Source organism: Prionailurus bengalensis, chromosome B1 (genome assembly GCF_016509475.1).
Source record: "Prionailurus bengalensis isolate Pbe53 chromosome B1, Fcat_Pben_1.1_paternal_pri, whole genome shotgun sequence".
In the NCBI taxonomy this organism is placed as follows: domain Eukaryota; kingdom Metazoa; phylum Chordata; class Mammalia; order Carnivora; family Felidae; genus Prionailurus; species Prionailurus bengalensis.
Genome location: NC_057344.1, coordinates 156,736,648 through 156,743,763, shown reverse-complemented (window position 1 = coordinate 156,743,763; position 7,116 = coordinate 156,736,648). Strand labels below are relative to the sequence as shown.

The 7,116-nt window shown below is 38.6% G+C and overlaps 1 long non-coding RNA gene across 1 annotated transcript; it reads left to right on the top strand.

Moving 5' to 3' along the window:
- The first annotated feature begins 741 nt into the window (after nt 1–741).
- LOC122468313 lies at nt 742–6,768 on the top strand. The gene is made up of 2 exons (XR_006293205.1): nt 742–1,807; nt 6,675–6,768. It is a non-coding gene; the product is annotated as an uncharacterized LOC122468313 (long non-coding RNA).
- The last annotated feature ends 348 nt before the right edge of the window (nt 6,769–7,116 follow it).

Sequence of the window (7,116 nt, the reverse complement as noted above, 5' to 3'; positions counted from 1 at the left end):
TGTGCATGAGTGTCTATCTTTACATGCACAGACAGGGATTTTAAATGCAGGTTATTGGTTAAAAGACAGAAAACTTGTGGGGTTTTTTTGTTGTTGTTGTTTATATATATATATATATATATATATATATATATATATATATAATGCAGTTGTGAAGAAACTGCACATTTTCTTCCTGGGAAAAAATAATATTATGCTTCTAGGCAAGCAAGCCCACGTAAGCATATTTTACCTAGAACTTAGTTAAGTATAATATTAATGGTATTTCAGCACCTAACCACCATTTGTAAAAGTACCACTGTGGGAAACTGTGCACAAGGTCTTACTTCGTTGCACTGAATGCACCTCACTGCAAGATCCATAACAAAGAAAACCCCCCGAAATGTTTCTGTTGTTTCTCCACAGTGAAGGTACATCATGGACAACAACACCATTGCTAGAGTGGAAGGGGCAGCATTTCGTGATAGTTGGGGAAACAGTCTTTAACAAGTTTGTTGTCAAGGTATCACCATTGACAAAGTAATAATTATTAATATGATTATGATTATTTCAAATGTTTATTTATTTTGAGAGGGAGAGAGCACGAGCGGGGAGAGGCAGAGAGAGGGAGAGAGAGAGAGAATCCTAAGCGGGCTCCACAAGCTCTCGGCGCAGAGCCTGACACAAGGCTCCATTTCACAAACCGTGAGATCACGAGCTAAGCCGAAACCAACAGTCAGATGCTTAACCGACTGAGCCACCCAGGAGCCCCTTAACTGCTGTTTTCTGTCAACTTTATTACCATTTTGTGTTTGGGAGTCTGCGAAAGAATAGCTTAAGATAATGCAGTGGCTGTTCCTACCCGGCGGCGTCTTCAGGGCCATCTCAGTCGCCTGCTCAGCGCTCCAATCGTCCTCAAAGAACTGCTGAATAGGCCCAGAGGGCACGCCTTCAGGTGAATCTGCAACCTCGGATTGAGTAGCAGTAAATTCGGGAGCTGGAGCAGTCCAGTCACCCTAAAATTCCTCCTTGGTCACAGTCTTTTCAGCAGTGGTCTGCTCTTCTTCTTCTACCTTTTCAGGATCTCCGTAGAAGGAGAGCTGGAGCCTGAGCTCCCGCAAGTGTTCACGGGAGATGGCGCTGTACATGCGCAGAAACTCCGGGACCAGCATGCACCACATCAGTCCCACTAAATGAGCTTTTTCTCTCTCCTTCTCTCTCTCTCTCTCTCTCTCTCTCTCTCTCTCTCTCTCTCTCTCTCTGTGTGTGTGTGTGTATGTCTTTTTTCTCTCTCTTTTTTTTTTCTCTCTGTCTCTCTTTTTTTTTTTTTTTCTTGCAAGAGACAGCAATGCCTGCATAGTGCCAAGAAGAGTTAACCTAAGACCTCTGTGGGAGCCTGGTATCAGCCCTGGGGTCAGCTACTATCAGAAGTTGCAATCCCAGAAAGCTGCCTGGATCTGGTTAGTGAAGATTCCAGGAACGAAGTGGCCAGCAACAGGAGTGGCTCCAGCAACAGCAGCAGCAGCAGCAGCAATTTTTAGCACAGTCACTGGCCAGTATTCCTGGACTGATATGCCACTGACATTAGCCAGGTTTTTCATGGTAACTTCAGGAGTTGCTCCCAGGTTCTCTTCAAATTTCCGATGCAGATGCCATCACTTTCCCTTTTATTATATTTAGAAGTCAACCCACCTAACTGGATTCCTGCTGCAAGGAATTTGAGGACACCCTCCTTCATTTGCAGAACATCAAGGGCTCCAGGGAGGGTGACCTTTCCCCTTCAACTTACAATGGGAATCCAGAACAATGCCATATGGACTCCTTTCTGGTTAGTGCAGAAATCTGCTCTTTTTATTCAAGGATGAGAAATACGTACAATATCAACAGGATACAAAATTCCTGAGAAAGAATTGTTTTAGAGCCAAATAGTGCCCTCACTTCACATATGCTGCTATTCAACAAAAATATGTTCTCTAATAGTTTTTTTTTTTCCATGCTTTCAAAAAGAGGCAATTTCTTAGGAATAGAGTTAAGAATGTAAAAGATATACTGGATCTTTATTTAAGAAGCCATACTAAACTTGACTTGGCTTAATCGAGCTAGCTTACAAAATCCATAGAACAAGAAATGTTTTAATTGCAGACAAATTAACTTGGAACTTCAAGTGTTAAGATATATTTACCCTATAAAATTTTGTAGCTCCTATAAAAATACTAACTAAAGTAAATCACAATACTAAAAAAAAAAAAAGATTCAGGTTTAGTAGATCTATTTACCACAAGATTTTTCACAATCACAATGAAAAATTGCTATAATTGTCAGGATATATGTATGTAAGAGGCATTTGGTGAGTTGTTAGGTTCTTAGAGCAGATTTCTCCAATTGATAGGAAAGAATGGTGACAGTAGAAAAGCAGAACACTAGTGTATCATTTGGCTTATTAAAAGAAAAAAATTACTGCTTCTACTTAACTAAGGTGAGTTAGAGGTACTTTCAGAAACAAAACAGAAAACGTAAAGATTATGCTGCTTTGAAAAGATTTCCAAAGAGACTACAGGTCTGCAAGATACTTGAAAAAATTAGAAAGAGTAGTAAGGAGTTTAATATTATTTATTAGTCATATAGCTTGTGACCAATCACCCTAGTGAGGTTCAACACATGTTGCTTCCTAAAGCAACAGTCTTTTCAAAGACCGGACAGCGTCTAGTGTTTTTCCTTATCCCAAAAATGTTTATCTAATATATTCTAAGTGCAAGGTATTATTCTAAGTGCTGGGTAATGAACTAACACACTATATCCAGTCCCTGACCACCATCACCAAAAAAATTAAAGAATAGGACATTATTTCTGCTGAGGTTCAACTTAAATACCTAGTGGGCCACATAAGACATGTAAACCAACCATGGTAAAAACAGTATTTGAAAGGTGCCTAATGAGTACAATAAATAGTCCTCAATAGATGCTCCAGAGGAAGATGTGGCTAAATGAACAGGGAAAGATTAATGGAGGACAAAATATTAAGCAAAGCATCAATCCCACCATGGTCTTCATCAGCCATGCCCTCTTGTGACATGATGGGGAAATCTTAGGCTTCAGAGTATGAGCTGGCTGGGTTTGAATGCTGGTTCTGGTACCACTACCTGTGAAAGGGTGGTAAACTTCTTATCCTGTGTGAACCTACTTCTTTTAGTAAAGTGGAAGTAAACAATATCCCCATGCTTTCTTCAAATTTCTTTAGGGAAACAACTGTCCTCAGTTGGTTGTTTCTTAGCCCTTCCCAGTCTGGTTTTATTCCACATCTGACCACAGAAATCAGTACTCAATAGGCACCACTTTATTATTATTTTATGATTTTTAAATCCAACTGAGGCCTTTGAACCATTATCTTAATATTTCTGCTGTCTTTGACTCCCTATATGAATCTCCTTAAGATTCTTAAAACTCCTTAAAACTCTTTCCTCTCAGGTCTTAATGGCTCAACACTTGCAGCTTTTTTCTTCAGTAGAAGTATTTTTCAAAGTGCAGGTCAAGACTCACTAGTGAACTCAGTGGGTTACCGCCACAAATTTGTGGCGTTTTTTAATAAAATAAAAGAGAATTGACTTGAAAACATCTGATGCATCACACTAATGTTTGGTGACATTTGTTTCATGGTGTGTGTGTATGTGTGTGTGTGCACTCACAGGCATGTAGATGGGTGATTATGCATGTGTATACCTGGCCAAAATATGAAATGTATTTCTCATTTCAAGTCATGATGACAATTTTGCAAGCCACGATTCTAGAGCCATTCCTTCTCAGTTTAATTTTCTAGTTCCTAATTTTAAACCCACCTCTTTGATATTGATTCTCTTCTAACTCTGTAAAACCCTTAATTATCTCTTTGCTAGTTCTCTCACCTGAACTTCCCACCCATCTTACCAGCTGGTTTTTTATAGATACCTAAACTCATTATAAATTATTGATTATTTTAACCGAGTGACAAGAAGAAAGCGACATGTTAGCATGCTTAAACTGACAACAGTATGAAAGACAGGTTTAAAGAAGAGAGACAGGACATCAGAAAATTATTGCTGTGATCTAGTTAAAGTGATTAGAGAATGAATACGAATGAAAGGTTTCTAAGAGAAAACAATATGTGTAATAGCAATTTCAGAAAGAAATATCTATCTATATATAAAGGTGGTGCATGGCAAATTTGATGCCAAAAATAAAGAATAAGAAGATTAGATTATTTTTCCAATGTTTCCTATCTGAAGATGAAGCAGTTTCAGTAATGATCATCTCCAGAGGCACCTGGGTGGCTCAGTTCAGCATCTGACTCTGGATTTTGGCTTAGGTCATGATCTCATAGATAGTGAGATGGAGCCCCCCTCGGACTCTGTGCTGACCGCGCAAAGCCTACTTGGGATTTTCTCTCTCTCTCGCTCTCTCTCTGCCCCTCCCCTGTTTGTGCACACTTGCCCCGGAGTGCTCGCTCTCTCTCTCTCTCTCTCTCCCCCTCCCAAAATAAATAAACTTTAAAAAACACAGAGTTTTAAAATAATAATAACAATCTCCAGTGACAATAATATCGTGTTTATTTTACTTTTAACTTGCACTAACAAGATACTACAGCTAAGCAGTTAAAAACCTTAAAATCCAGGGCACCTGGGTGGCTCATTTGGTTAAGCATCTGACTTCGGCTCAGGTCAGGATCTCACAGTTCATGGTTTTAAGCCCCGCATCGGGCTGTATGCTGACAGCTCAGAGCCTGGAGCCTGCTTCAGATTCTGTGTCTCTCTCTGCTCCTCACCTGCTCACACCCTTTCTCTCTCTCCCTCTCTCTCTCTTTCTGAAAAATAAATAAACCTCAAAAAAAATTTTAAACACCTTAAAATTTTTCCAGAACTAAGCCCAGTTGGTAACTTAGTTTCTTTAAAATGTTGGTTTAATAAACAGTATTTTTAAGCAAAAATAAATATATATTCAGCAAATTAGTTCCCCTGAAATTCTAGTGTTGGCTGAACCTCATATCTGTACTTGTATTATAATCAAACATACAAATAGGTCATATTTTTTAATTTTCCCAGTAGTTCTTTGTTTTATAAAAATTATAGTAAAAACAAGATACAGTAAAATCCAAATGTTTGGATTTTAAGTTCTAGATTTATAAGTGAAGAGATTCTTGTCCCAGATGGGTTCCCTTTACGTCACATTAAAATATCTCTTGCTCTTTTCTAGAAATGGTTTAACTTTCAAATTATGTGTCAACAACAACAAAATCTGTTATACTGTTATATCAGATAATTAGTACCTCATTTTCTCTTCTTCAGCTAAAATTCATAAAATGCCCTCTAACTATATTTTAACAGGGTGAGGACACTCTAATTAGATCAAGACCTCAGCAAAGAAGACAGTTATGGATAACAGTTTGAGGTTTTGCTACTACCCTTCAATGAATCCAGCAGCTACATAACTAAGGTCTACCTGAAAAGTCAATGAGTGCTTACAAATTCTTGTTTTTTATTTTCATACCAGTAAAAGAGCCAATGAGATACTACTTATCTATTGGACTTAAAAATCAGAGGACCCTTCTTTACATCTGATTTTATCATTTGCTACTGATGTGGCCTTGAAGAAATCACTTAAACTTTCTGAGTCTCTTTTTTTTTCACTTGTAAATAAAATTAATGTATTTTATAATTTATAAGGCACTGACACATAAAGTACCTAAATAATCTTATTTCAGGTTTTCTGCTGAAAAGCTCTATGAAACAAGCCTCAGGTAAACGAGACAGACCAGCCGTTGAACTACCAGTTACAGTAAGAAAAGTAAGGAAAGAAAAGTCTAAGTCCTGAGAAATGAAAGTGGTTCTTTGTGATAAAGGCAAAGGGAACATGGTCCACACAGTAGCTCAAAGTATGCAAGGTCAATAAATAAGACAGAAAAGAAGAAGAAGAGGAAGAAAAGAATGGATTTCATACAAATTGATACACTGTAGTAACAGGAAGCTGCATTCAAAAGTGCATAGAAGCACATAAGGATATAATTGGTTTCGCAAATAAGGGGTGCTACCAGGGGCATGGTTTCAAGCTGAATATGTAAGATTGTGTAAACTTGTCAGGAATCGTTTAGTAAAAACATGAGATTGTCAGTCAAATAGTAGGTAGACATAAAGTAGGAATGCTGTTGTTACATTTGTATCCAAGAAAAAGGGCATTACAACACTGCTGATGGAATATTATAAAAGAACCATACAAACTGCATTCATGACTTGTTTCTTTTACTTCAGGTATGTATTGAAAAATGCAGAGTGGAGAATAAGCTGGAGCATAAAATATTCCATTGTCAAAATATCTTATATAACGTAAAATAGCAAAAGCCACATAGGAAGGGAGTAAACCCAGGTTTGTGTCGGCCTCTCAAAAATAGAAATAACCGTGGGCACCAGGTCCATCATTCCACCAACACACTAGTCCGTAGGGCAAGTTACTTTCTGATGGCTAGATTCCCTAAGGAAACCTTTTTTTTTCCCCCTGAATTCATATCAAACAATCTTATCCCACCACTGATGGGAGGTTGCTAAGCCCTGGGAAATTCTTGGAGGCGATAATTCTACCAGTGTGTCTGTGATTCAAAAATATATATTCTTTCTATGAAACAAGATGTCTTTTATCAAGCACTGTGAACTATAACTCAAACTGTCTTTCAGGTGAACGTTGAGTGAGCTTGGCTTCAAAGCAAACATGATGAACAAGAAACATGGCTAGTGGACAAGAGGAGGAAACGAGGACCATGCGAGAGAGGTAACTGAAAACAATTGATATTTCTCTAGGGCAAGACTCTGAAGGAGGGCACACTGTATAAAGAATAGTGCCCAAAGAGGCCATTTTTTTTAAATATTTTATTTACTTTTGACAGAGAGAGAAAGACAGAGCATGAGTGGAGGAGGGGCAGAGAGAGAGGGAGACACAGAATCCGAAGCAGGTCCCAGGCTCTGAGCTGTCAGCATGGAGCCCGACGCAGGGCTTGAACTCACAGACCTTGAGATCATGACCTGAGCTGAAGTCAGATGCTCAACTGACCGAGCCACCCAGGCGCCCTGCCATGGTTTGTTTTAATAGCCACTGAAGATGGAGGAACTCCAACCAGAC